This window comes from Microcaecilia unicolor, chromosome 4 (assembly GCF_901765095.1).
Source record: "Microcaecilia unicolor chromosome 4, aMicUni1.1, whole genome shotgun sequence".
Lineage (NCBI taxonomy): Eukaryota > Metazoa > Chordata > Amphibia > Gymnophiona > Siphonopidae > Microcaecilia > Microcaecilia unicolor.
In genome coordinates, this window is record NC_044034.1 from 227,652,470 (window position 1) to 227,666,254 (window position 13,785).

Consider the following 13,785-nt stretch of genomic DNA (forward strand, 5'->3'; position numbering starts at 1 on the left):
ATCCACCTCTTCCACTCCACTCATTATTTTATATACCTCTATCATGTCTCCCCTCAGCCATCTCTTCTCCAAGCTGAAAAGCCCTAGTAACCTCCTTAGTCTTTCTTCATAGGGAAGTTGTCCCATCCCCGCTATCATTTTAGTCGCCCTTCGCTGCACCTTTTCCAATTCTACTATATCTTTCTTGAGATGCGGCGACCAGAATTGAACACAATACTCAAGGTGCGGTCGCACCATGGAGCGATACAACGGCATTATAACATCCTCACACCTGTTTTCCTTACCTTTCCTACTAATACCCAACAGTCTATTTGCTTTCCTAGCCACAGCAGCACACTGAGCAGAAGGTTTCAGTGCATTATCGACAGCGACACTCAGATCCCTTTCTTGGTCCGTAACTCCTAACGTGGAACCTTGCATGACGGAGCTATAATTCGGGTTCTTTTTTCCCCACATGCATCACCTTGCACTTGCTTACATTAAACGTCATCTGCCATTTAGCCGCCCAGTCTCGTAAGGTCCTTCTGTAATTTTTCACAATCCTGTCACGAGTTAACGACTTTGAATAACTTTGTGTCATCAGCAAATTTAATTACCTCACTAGTTACTTCCATCTCTAAATCATTTATAAATATATTAAAAAGCAGCAGTCCTAGCACAGACCCCTGAGGAACCCCACTAACTACCCTTCTCCTTTAAGAATACTGCCCATTTAACCCCACTCTCTGTTTCCTATCCTTCAACCAGTTTTTAATCCACAATAGGACATTTCCTCCTATCCCATGACCCTCCAATTTCCTCTGTAGCCTTTCATGAGGTACCTTGTCAAACGCCTTTTGAAAATCCAGATACACAATATCAACTGGCTCCCCTTTGTCCACATGTTTGTTTACTCCTTCAAAGAATTGAAGTAAATTGGTCAGGCAAGATTTCCCCACACAAAAGCCGTGCTGACTTGGTCTCAGTAATCCATGTCCTTGGATGTGCTCTGTAATTTTGTTTTTAATAATAGCCTCTACCATTTTCCCCGGCACCGGCATCAGACTTACTGGTCTGTAATTTCCCGGATCTCCCCTGGAACCTTTTTTAAAAATCGGCGTTACATTGGCCACCCTCCAATCTTCTGGTACCACACTCGATTTTAAGGATAATTGCATATCACTAACAGTAGCTCCACAAGCTCATTTTTCAGTTCTGTCAGTACTCTAGGATGAATACCATCCGGTCCAGGAGATTTGCTACTCTTCAGTTTGCTGAACTGCCCCATGACTTTCTCCAGGTTTACCGTGAAGTCAGTAAGTTTCTCCGATTCGTCCGCTTGAAATACCATTTCCGACATCGGTATCCCACCCAAATCTTCCTCGGTGAAGACCGAAGCAAAGAATTCATTCAATCTCTCTGCTATGTCTTTATCTTCCTTGATCGCCCCTTTTACCCCTCAGTCATCCAGCGGCCCAACAGATTCTTTTGCCGGCTTCCTGCTTTTAATATACCAAAAAAAAAGTTTTGCTATGTTTTTTGCCTCTAATGCTATCTTTTTTTTTGTAATCCCTCTTGGCCTTCTTTATCTGCGCCTTGCATTTGCTTTGACACTCCTTATGCTGCTGCTTGTTATTTTCAGACGGTTCCTTCTTCCATTTTCTGAAGGCGTTTCTTTTAGCCCTAATAGCTTCCTTCACCTCACTTTTCAACCATGCCGGCTGTCTTTTGGACTTCCGTCTTTCTTTTCTAATTCACGGAGTATGTTTGGCCTGGGCCTCCAGGATGGTATTTTTGAACAGCATCCATGCCTGTTGTACAGTTTGTACCCTCTCAGTTGCCCCCCTAAGTTTTTTTTAACCATTCTTTTCATTTTATCATAGTCTCCTTTTTTAAACTTAAACGCTAACGTATTTGACTTCCTGTGTATAGTTACTTCAAGGTTGATAACAAAACTGATCATATTATGATCACTTTTATCAAGTGGCCCCAGTACCATAACGTCCCTCACCAGATCATGCGCTCCACTAAGGACCAAGTCTAGAATTTTTCCTTCTCTCGTCCTGCACCAACTGCTCCATAAAGCTGTCCTTGATTTAATCAAGGAATTGTCCCTCTCTAGCATGTCCCGATGTTACATTTACCCAGTCTATATTTGGATAATTGAAGTCACCCATTATTATCACATTGCCCATTTTGTTTGCGTCTCTGATTTCTTTTATCATTTCTGTGTCTACCTGCTCATCCTGGTGAGGCGGACGGTAGTACACTCCTATCACCGTCCTTTTCCCTTTTCTACATGGAATTTCAACCCACAATGATTCAAAGGTGTGATTTGTGTCCTGCTGAATTTGTAATCTATCTGAGTCAAGGCTCTCGTTAATATACAATGCTACCCCTCCACCAGTCCGGTCCACCCTATCATTACAATATACTTTGTACCCCGGTATGACAGTGTCCCACTGGTTATCCTCCTTCCACCAGGTCTCAGTAATGCCTATTATATCCAATTTTTCATTTAGTGTAATATATTCCAACTCTCCCATCTTATTTCTTAGACTCCTAGCATTTGCATATAGACATTTCAGAGTATGTTTGTTGTTCCTATTTGCATGATGCATAGTACTTGACACTATTGATTTGCCATTTTTTGACTGATTTTTAGTTGTATTTAAGGGCACCTGGCCTACCACGGTCTGTTGTGCAACCTCACTATCAGGATACCCTATCTTCCCTGTTTTGGTGATATCTTTGAAAGATACCTTATCCCGATCCATGCGCTTTTGAGCGACTGTCGGCCTTCCCTCCATTTCTAGTTTAAAAGCTGCTCTATCTCCTTTTTTTAATGCCGATGACAGCAGCCTGGTCCCACCCTGGTTAAGGTGGAGCCCATCTTTTCGGAATAGGCTCCCCCTTCCCCAGAATGTTGCCCAGTTCCTAACAAATCTAAAACCCTCCTCCCTGCACCATCGTCTCATCCACGCATTGAGACTCCGGAGCTCTGCCTGTCTCTTTGGCCCTGCACGTGGAACAGATAGCATTTCAGAAAATGCTACCCTAGAGGATCTGGATTTGAGCTTTCTACCTAAGAGCCTAAATTTGGCTTCCAGAACCTCTCTCCCACATTTTCCTATGTCATTGGTACCCACATGTACCAAGATAGCCGACTCCTCCCCAGCACTATCTAAAATCCTATCTAGGTGACGCGTGAGTTCCGCCACCTTCGCACCAGGCAGGCAAGTCACCAGGCGATTCTCACGTCCACCAGCCACCCAGCTATCTATATGCCTAATGATCGAATCACCAACTACAATGGCTGTCCTAACCTTTCCCTCCCTCTCTGCTGCTTTTGACCTTAAAATAGACAATATACTGTTCATTCTGCTGATACATGATCTAAACCATTTCATATCATTTCGGGTGTCTCCCAAAGTTCTATATGTCCTCCCTTGTTCTTTAAGATTTTTCTAGCACCCCTTCTTACTTTGGCAAAATCTATAGATTAGACTGTGTTCATATATGCCGTTGATATCCATTAATTTCTCCCATTAATTCTACTGATCCACATATCTCTTCATTTAATACTCGACTTAAACTCATTACATCATGACTTGCCGATAACTAATTGGTTCATAATCCAAGAAGTCTAAAGTAATCTTATTTGCCCTAGCTGACTGTCATGGTTGTGCCCCTGTTTCATGCTCTCATTCATCTCGCCACCTGGTGGTCAGACCTGGTGGCTGTGATGTACTGTCTGCTGTTTCCCATGTTCCAGAAGTCCGGATCTTCCAGCTTTCCAGACTGGCCTGGGATTTTTGGAACTTAGCAGCACCCTTGCCTGGTGAACTCCCTTGTATGTGGCCTTTATTAAGCACCTGGGAACTTTCAGACTTTGCCTTGGCAACAGAGGTCTTCAGTCCTGTTCTTGTCCTTGTTGCGATTCCTACCCTGAATGCTTGCTTTGCCTGTTTTTGACCCGGCTTGTGTTACTGGATTATTCTACTGTCTGCTGCCTGCCCAAGACTCTGCGTGTTTCCAGGTTTGTTCTACGGCTTGCTGCCTGCCCAAGTCCCTGCTTGATCCCTGGTTTACTTTTGATTGCCGCCAGCCTACAGACTCTGTGTGGTTCCTGGTTTCCCTGCTGCTTTGCTGCCCGCCGGTAAGACTCTGCTTGATTCATGGACTATTCTCCTGCTGCTGCTTAGTGCTTCTGTTCCAGTCCAGCTGCTCCAGTCCAGCCTGCGCCTGTCTGTCAGTGGTCTGCCTTGCCTCCTGTTTGGTTGATTTGCCTGCCGCTGCCGCTCCTCGGCAGTGGTCCAAGGGCTCACTAACCCTGAGGTTCTACGTGAAACCTGACAGTTTGCCAAGGCCATGAGCTCGTCACAATCACCCTACCTGCTGCGTCTCTGGCCTATGACTTTTTCCTTTGTTGGCACTCCGGGGTTCTGGCCGAGGGCAGCTCCTAGTTCCAGTTCGGATTGCGGTCTCGCCTCAGCTTCTGACTTGTATTGTGGGATAATGCTCCAGGATTACCGTGATAGACTTTGTTCTGACCCGGCCTTGAAAAATACTCCTGAAGCTGCTGCTGAGAGGGAATGCCTCGGGGGGCTTGATTTCCGGATAAACCCAGTTTCCGCCATTGATCCTAAGACCTCGCTCTTCAAGTACCGCAACCTACTTATCTCCAATCCAAGCTTGCGAGATACTCCGGAAGCTACTGTTGAAAGAAGACGTCTGAGAAGTCCCAAGTTTTTGGCTCGCCTGCCGCCTTTTTGGAGGCCCAGTTTAGCTTTTGTTCTGAGTCTCGGCCAAGATGCTGAGTCCACTCCGAGTTTGAGTTCCAGCCAAGATGATGCTGAGTCCACTCCGAGTTTGAGTTCCAGCAAAATGATGCTGAGTCCACGAGCTTGAGTTCCAGCCAAGATGATGCTGAGTCCACTCCGAGTTTGAGTTCTAGCCAAGATGATGCTGAGTCCACTCCGGGTTCCAGTTCCAGCCAAGATGCTGAGTCCAAGTCAAGTTTCAGGTCCAGCCAAGTTGCTCATTCCCAGCCGAGTTCAAGCTCCAGCCCAGCTACCCCTGGTCATGTTTTGAAACTCCTCCATAGGTTTCATCATTCCTACCCATGGAGACCTGAATCACCTGTGAAGACCGGGGGAGCCTTGAGGGGGAGGTACTGTCACGGTTGTGCCCCTGTTTCATGCTCTCATTCATCTCGCCACCTGGTGGTCAGACCTGGTGGCTGTGATGGACTGTCTGTTTGCTGTTTCCCATGTTCCAGAAGTCATGCCGGTCCGGTCCAGATCTTCCAGCTTTCCAGACTGGCTTGGAACTTAGCAGCACCCTTACCTGGTGAACTCCCTTGTATGTGGCCTTTATTAAGCACCTGGGAACTTTCAGACTTTGCCTTGGCAACAGAGATCTTCAGTCCTGTTCTTGTCCTTGTTGGTCTGTTGTGATTCCTATCCTGAATGCTTGCTTTGCCTGTTTTTGACCCGGCTTGTGTTACTGGATTATTCTACTGTCTGCTGCCTGCCCAAGACTCTGCGTGTTTCCCAGTTTGTTCTACTGCTTGTAGCCTGCCCAAGTCCCTGCTTGATCCCTGGTTTACTTTTGATTGCCGCCAGCCTACAGACTCTGTGTGGTTCCTGGTTTCCCTGCTGATTTGCTGCCCGCCTATAAGATTCTGCTTGATTCATGGACTATTCTCCTGCTGCTGCTTAGTGCTTCTGTTCCAGTCCAGCTGCTCCAGTCCAGCCTGCGCCTGTCTGTCAGTGGTCTGCCTTGACTCCTGTTTGGGTGATTTGCCTGCTGCTGCCGCTCCTCGGCAGTGGTCCAAGGGCTCACTAACCCTGAGGTTCTACATGAAACCTGACACTGACCAGCTATCTCTATCTTCTCCCATTCTTTTAAATGGTTTTCCAGTTTCTCTAGTATATTCCATATGCGTTTTAGGATTTGTATTTGATTCTTCCCTTTATTTTCATGAACAGAGTTAAAAGTAGTCCAATGATCCATCTAGTTATATCTCATCAGATCTATTCAGCCTTTATTAAATCCTCCAGCCATTTATATCTTAATACACTCCTTGGTCATCTCACAATTAGACTACTGTAACTTCTTTTACTTAGGCCTTCAGATCAAAGATCGACACCGCTTACAATTAGTCCAAAATACCACCATCAGAGTTCTTCATCACCTTAGGAAATTCAATCACTTTACTTATCATGTTAAATCCTCTCACTGGCTTCCAGTTTCCCATGTATTACTTATAAAATCCTTCTGCTAATTTTCAAAACTCTTGCCGCTTCCAAACCCCCCTATCTTTTGAGATATCTTACCACACAGACACAAGCATTGAGAGCATCGCAACTCAACCTTATGTCCATTCCTTCACATAGAGAACTTTTTAATGAACTTAGTAGACTAGTGTTTTCATTTCAAGACCCAAGGCTATGGAATTCCTTACCAATGTGACAAAGCTAGCACTTGGGGCCCCACAGAGAAGCAGCTAATCCCCGAACTACTGTTCCCAGAAGCCCTTTCAAGCAGGAGAGAGGAGGGTAGCCTCAAAAGTGTGGAACAGATTTCCAACCCCAGCAGGGGGAGCAGCGACTCAGTGCTAGGGGAGCCAGTTACTCCCTTCCCCACTAGAGGGAGAAGGGGAGGTGAAGCTCAGTCCCTTAGCTGCATCGCCAGTATATAATTCCCTCCAGCTGTGAGAGGAGGGAAGAGATATCCGGGTGGCTCCCAGCCACCAGGAGGGAGAGGAAACTGATTGAGAGAGAAGCTGCCATGGAGTAGGTGGAGGATGGAAAGGGCCTGCCACTGGAGCTTCCCTGGGGGGGGGGGGGGGATGAGTAAGCTGCCATGGAGTGTGTGAATGTACATGTAGCCCTGTCCAGCACATGAAGGCAGTGTAAGAGGCCACAGGGATGTGGTGCTGTGAAGTAGGAGGAAAGCTGCCAGCCCTGTTAGGTACAGGGTCCTCCTGGGTGCTGTGAAGGGGACAGGGGCATTAAGTTGTGGTTTCCTTTGAAGAGACTGTTTATGAAAGGGTTGAATTATTGGGATGTATAGAACAGCAGGCTGAACTTTGACTGAGCCCTTCTGAGGGAGAGGGAAGGTAATGCAAAGGAAGTTGGCCTGAACTGTTAAGGAATTGAATGTTGGCTGGAGTTTGGAACCCAGCCTGAACCCTGTTTGTGAACTGCATTTCAATTGTGAGAGAGGAACTGAATTGCGAATAAAGCACTTTGGTCTTAAGTCCGTATGGCTGTCTGGTTCTTTGCAGGAAACCTGTGAGCCTAACAGGGCTGCCGGCCCCAACCCAGAGTGGAGGAAGTTGACCCGTTTACACCATGTCACTTCAGACTAAGCACCTCTGTACCCCTCTTTAAAGCAGAGCTCAAGACTTTCCTCTTTCAAGATGCTTATACTTAGATTTTTTCCAGATGAGGTCACTCTTACCTGACTGACTGATTCCCTTACCATATTATTTTTTTTCCATTATATCCCCTCTTTCCTGTTTATATTGTAGTTCTACCCCAGTTCCTTTTGTTTCATGTTAGTAATGTATGTCCGTTTCTCCTCTTCTCTTTTTTAGACTGTACGCCACCCAGATGGTTTGTTCTGCTGGGCGGGATAGAAAGCCTTAAAAAAACTTGAAACTTGTCTAAGGGAGTATATATTTACTCTTAACCATTTCTGATAAGTGTTCACACAAAAAAAACATTTAACGAATGTTTGTTTATTGCTTCTCTCTGAGCTATCTAGCATTTGTACATAATTCTTTCATTCTAATTATCTCCATTTTATTTTTGGTTGTTTTACTTGCTTGTAAATACATCTGCTCTTAGCTTATTATTCAGAGCTTATGTCATTTGCTTGTCAGTGTTTCAGGAGCTAAGGACATAGGTTTGCTCAATCAGGGGACATGACACCATAAACCTATCAATCCAGAGTTCTAACAAAATATTCATTGCCCATCACTTCATGCACTGGATAACTGATTTGCTCCTAAAGTAAGCCCTCCAGGCACAGGGAAATACCTACTGTACCTGAATGGAACTAGCCCTGAACTACAACTCAAAAAATGTGAGACAAAATTCAAATAAATAATAAAATTTATATTCCACTACACACCATTACTGGATCTGTGTGGATGACAATAAAAAGAAGATAAGCAACCCTAGGAAGTAACATCATGCTAACAAATAACCAATACTATTTAAAAAACCCACTGTCATTCATCTACCTACAAATATTGTCCAAACAAATGAGTTTTTGAAACCTTACAAAAACATAAGTGGTTACAAATTCATCTTTATTCCATAGACAGTGAATTCCAGCATTGTGCAAATATGTAGGCTAAGCCCATAGCATGAATTGATTTAAATCGAACTCCTTTGGACCTAGGAAACTGCAATAATCCTTGGTCTTGCAATCTGGAAGACCAACCAGACTTCCCAGGAAATAGGGTATCTACTAGATAGTGTGGAGCGAGACCATGAAATACCTTATGCATTAAAGAACACAGTTTAAACCAACAGCGGGGTCTCCAATGGAAGCTTTTCAATAAGGGAGAGACATGATCTATTTATTTGTTTACAAAATTTTATAGTTCACTCATCCAAAACGCTGGGTGGAGTACAATAAAACAAACCTATTCAAATCACATAAAACACTATCAGCAAACTCAATAAACATAAACAGAACCTTAATCCTGAAGCCCACACCACCCACTGACTATACTTTAAAAAATGCTCTCTGAAACATCAAGACTTTTATCTGTTTCTTAAATACAGCTAATGAGGACAGTTGCCATACAGAAAGTGCTACTACTACTACTTATCATTTCTATAGCGCTACTAGACATATGCAGCGCTGTACACTAGACATGAAGAGACAGTCTCTGCTCGACAGAGCTTACAATCTAATCAGAACAGACAAATGGGACAAATAAGGGGTAGGAGAATTACTAAGGTGAGAATGATAAAACAGACATGGGTACTTACAAATGAATAGGGGTTAGCAGAATCTTCAGGGCAAAGCCAAATCTCAGGGCAAGCAGATGGAAAGATAAAAAGGTCGGTGGATGTAGGAAAGTTTGTTGCAGACAGAGCGGGCATTCCACAGAGCAGATGAAAAAGGGCAGGGAAGAAGGAGGGAGGAGAGGAACAAAATTTAGATTGGAGACATCATGGTGTGACCTGCACGAATAGGATGAGAGCTGATGTGGAGGACCAGGATTGGGATTTTTATCCCACGGAGAGCAGGAGGAGCAAGAGAGTATGGAGAAGAGTATCAGAGGCATGATGACAGTGACAAAGGCGAGATGTACTCAGATAAAATGGAGATGGTTGAATGGAAGGAAGGAAATGTTGAAGGTTGAGAGCTGAGAAGAAGGGAGAAGACAAAAGAGATGGTGAGATGATGAAAAGCAGAAGGTGGGCAGCGTGTTCCTGCAGTATACATTGGTTTCAGATGGAGAAAGAGATTGGGAAGGGACAGTACCAATAAGAGAAAGTGTACTGGAGCCATAAGAAGTAACTGGGAGAAAACACAAGTGTATAGAGAAAATGCTTTGGCTCGTGGCACCTGGAGTGAAGGCCCTGGGAGGATTGGGGTTGACCTGGTAGTCACCCCAGAGAAGGTTGTAAGGATATGTAGATGGGCTGCAATTTCTTCACAGCACCTGGAATGCTGTTGGTGGGAGTGCTGGGCACCTGGATCGAAGGCCCTGAGTGGATTGGAGTGGACCTGGTAGTCACCCCGGAGAAGGCTGTGAGGATATGCAGATGTGCTTCAAGTCCTCCACAGCATCTGGAAAGCAGCTGGTGGGAGCGCTGGGCACCTCCACCACGCACCTCCCATCCAAGAAAAGGCTTACCAAGGGTCACCTGATCTTAGCCAAAAGGCACCTGGAAGCCCTGGGCACTTGGAGCAAAGGATGTAGGAGGATCAGGGTGGACATGGGAGTCACCCCGGAGAAGGTTGTGAAGATATGCAATTGAGCTGCAAGTCCTCCACAGCACCTGGAAGGCAACTGGTGGGAGCGCTAGGCACCTGGAGCGAAGGCCCTGAGCGGATCAGAGTGGACCTGGGAATCACCCCGGAGAAGGCTGTGAGGATATGCAGATGGATGCATGTCCTCCACAGCACCTGTGGTAAAGCACAGTGGCGTAGCAAGGGCGGGGCGGTGGGGGCAGTCCGCCCTGGGTGTCATCGGGTGGGGGGGTGCTCCGCTCCCGCTGCTCCACCTTTAAAAAATTTTTTCTGAAGCATCGGAGAGTGGCAGGCAGCGCGCCTCGCGTCTGCCCTGCTAGTAAAGAAGATCTCGCTGACGTCGTCGCCCTTCCCACATTGAGTCCCGCCCCCTCTGAGGCAACTTCCTATTACCGCGAGGGCGGGCGGGACTCAGTGTGGGAAGGACGATGACGTCGACGAGATCTTCTTTACTAGCAGGGCAGACGCGAGGCGCGCTGCCTGCCACTCTCCGGCGCTTCGAAAAAAAAATGTAAAGGCAGGACAGGGTAGGAGCAGCAGGAGAACGGATCTCAGCTGGGTCGGGGGGGGGACTCAGAGGGGAGAAGGGGATTGGGGAGAGGTGGGGGAGCTCAGAGGGGTACTTAAAGGGGATTAGGGAGGGTGGGGGAGCTCAGAGGGGTGCTTAAAGGGGATTGGGGAAGGGTGGGGGAGCTCAGAGGGGTGCTTAAAGGGGATTAGGGAGGGTGGGGAGCTCAGAGAGGGGAGAAGGGGATTGGGGAGGGGTGGGGGAGCTCAGAGGGGTGCTTAAAGGGGATTAGGGAGGGTGGGGAGCTCAGAGAGGGGAGAAGGGGATTGGGGAGGGGTGGGGGAGCTCAGAGAGGGGAGAAGGGGATTGGGGAAGGGTGGGGGAGCTCAGAGGGGTGCATAAAGGGGATTAGGGAGGGTGGGGGAGCTCAGAGGGGTGCTTAAAGGGGATTAGGGAGGGTGGGGAGCTCAGAGAGGGGAGAAGGGGATTGGGGAGGGGTGGGGGAGCTCAGAGGGGTGCTTAAAGGGGATTAGAGAGGGTGGGGGAGCTCAGAGAGGGGAGAAGGGGATTGGGGTAGGGTGGGGGAGCTCAGAGAGGGGAGAAGGGGATTGGGAAGGGTGGGGGAGCTCAGAGGGGTGCATAAAGGGGATTAGGGAGGGTGGGGAGCTCAGAGAGGGGAGAAGGGGATTGGGGAGGTGTGGGGGAGCTCAGAGGGGTGCTTAAAGGGGATTAGGGAGGGTGGGAGAGCATCAAGGAGAGGAGAAGGGGATTGGGGAGGGGTGGGGGAGCTCAGAGGGGTGATTAAAGGGGATTAGGGAGGGTGGGGGAGCTCAGATGGGTGCTCAGAGAGGGGAGAAGGGGATGGGGAGGGGAGTGCTCAGATGGGAGAAGGGGTCTGAAGCTGGAACTGGGGTCTGACAAGGGGGCAGGAGGGAAAATGGGTCCATGTCTGGGGCAGGTGGGAGAATGGGTCTGGGGCTGAAAAGGGGGGGATGCAAGTCATGTGGTGGATGAAGGGGGCTGAAACTGTGGGGACTAGGGGCTTTAAAGGGGACAGGGAGAACTGGCTGGGGCTGAAGCTCAGGACTGGTGAGAGAAAAGGGCTGGGGTTGAAACTAGGGGCTGAAAAGAGAACAGAGAGAAGTGGCTGGGGGCTGAAGCTCGGGACTGATGGGAGAAAAGGGCTGGGGAGTGGTGGGATAGTGGGGCTGAAAAGGGGGGCAGGTGGGAGATGTGGGCTGGGGCTGGAACTAGGGGCAGGTGGAATAAGGGGGCTGGAACTGGGGGCTGAAAAGAGGAGGCAGAGAGAGAGGGGATAGAAGGGGGGAGCGTGAGGGAGGGCAGACCCTGGATGGATGGTAGAGGGAGGGCAGATGGATTGAATGAGCAGAGAGAAAGGGCAGATGGTGGGTGGAAGGGGAGAGAGAAAGAGGGCAGACTGGGGCAAATGGTGGATGGAAGGGGCAGAAGTGGATGGAAGGGAGAGAGGGCAGACAGTGGATGGAAGGGGCAGAGAGAGAGGGCAGACACTGGATGGCAGAGAGAGAGCGAAGACAGATGCTGAATAGAAGGAAGACAGTGAAAAGATGAGGAAAGCAGAAACCAGAGACAACGAACTGTAAATATATATTTTTATTTTTTTGCTTTAAATAAAGTAGTATTGTAGCTGTGTTAATAAATGTTTATAATAGAACATGTAAATAAGGTAATCTTTTTATTGGACTAATTTTAATACATTTTACTTTCGGAGAACAAAACCCCCTTCCTCAGGTCAGGATAGGACACTGTAACAGTACTGTACTGAATTGACCTGAGGAAGGAGGTTTTGGCCTCTGAAAGCTAAATGTATTAGTCCAATAAAATGATATTATTTGTTTTATTTCTATTTGTTAATTTGTAAAGTGGTGATTGGTATTTGTTAGTTTTTTCAAATTTACATCTGCTGTCTTTATATTTTGCACAGTACTAGAGGACATTTTCTGTTTCTGTGGTGTTGCATTGTATGCAGAGTCTGGCATCGGGGGTTCAGTTTAATTTTTGTCTAAATAGAAAGTTTATGATTACTTAATCTATAGTGGATTAGGGTGTATCTGTATTTGTGAAAAAGACATGGCTTTCAGTTGGCATTGACTGTGCAGGATCGACGATCTGTACTAATCTGTATGTTTTCGTTTTACAATAGGTGAATTGATGTTCTAGTGCTCACTGTAGTGTTTAAGATGCTTTCCTTTTCCTTGTGTGACTCGTACAAATTACTGCTTATGGTATGGTAGAATTGCTCTATAGGTCCTGAGTGTTTTGTATTCTCGGTATGCCTAGTACTGGATTTCGGGGGGGGGGGGGGGTGTTAAAAAATGACCGGCCCCGGGTGTCAACTACCCTAGCTACGCCACTGGTAAAGCATTCCACAATTGAGGTCCAGCAACGGAAATAATTCACACAAACAGTCTGCAGTCGAATACTGCAGCCAGAAGGAACAGTCAACGATTCTTGTTTAACAATTTCTGTTTGTTAAACATTAGTTTTGTTGCCACATTCTTTAAAATTTGTATATGACGATGCAATGATTAAGAGCAGCCCAAATATAATGCATTACAGTAATGAAGCTGCGACAGCACCAGCACACGAACCACAACTTGAAAGTGTTCCTGAGTAACGGTAACTGTTTAAGCCTGATAAATACCCTTCTTGCAAGTTATTTGATTTGATGTTTCATAGTTGATTGTCTAAAATAATCCCTAACACCCTCACAGAGGACAAAATGAGAACCCATAATCATTAAAGATGTGATTGCCAGTTCTATTGAGTCCCCTGCATTCTTAGAAAGTGCAGGGACTCTATCCCTGACCCTCTTGGCCACATTAGACCTGTGGACAACCAATATTTAACTTAGGCAGTCTTTCTGGAGATTGATCCTTCTCATACTGCAAACTTCTATTTATATCTTCTAGGTTTATGGATATCAAAGATGTCAGACAGTACTGGGAAGCAAAAGGAGTCTTTATCTTTTTGAGACAACAGCTGGAACACTGGATGTACAACATCAAAGCACAAAAAATCAAACCATCAGAGTAAGTTTGCAAAATATGGAGATAGTTTGACTGAAAATTACATTATGGAAAGGTACATGGACTCAAGGTGATGTACCAGCAATTAAAAGTATAAAACCCTATAAACATGATTCTTTATTAAATTGAATACAACCAGTAGAAATATAATAATGCAATATATTAATAAAATACAAGGGGATAAGCCAGCAGGATCAGTGTTAAATCTGGAAATTCAGTTCC

General features: G+C 46.3%; 1 long non-coding RNA gene across 1 annotated transcript in view; it reads left to right on the top strand.

Moving 5' to 3' along the window:
* The window catches only part of LOC115468018, a 141,620-nt gene extending 128,101 nt beyond the window's left edge, over window positions 1-13,519 (top strand). Inside the window, exon 3 of the long non-coding RNA XR_003941805.1 lies at window positions 13,447-13,519. This is a non-coding gene — a long non-coding RNA (uncharacterized LOC115468018). The remainder of the gene's footprint in view (window positions 1-13,446) is intronic.
* The last annotated feature ends 266 nt before the right edge of the window (window positions 13,520-13,785 follow it).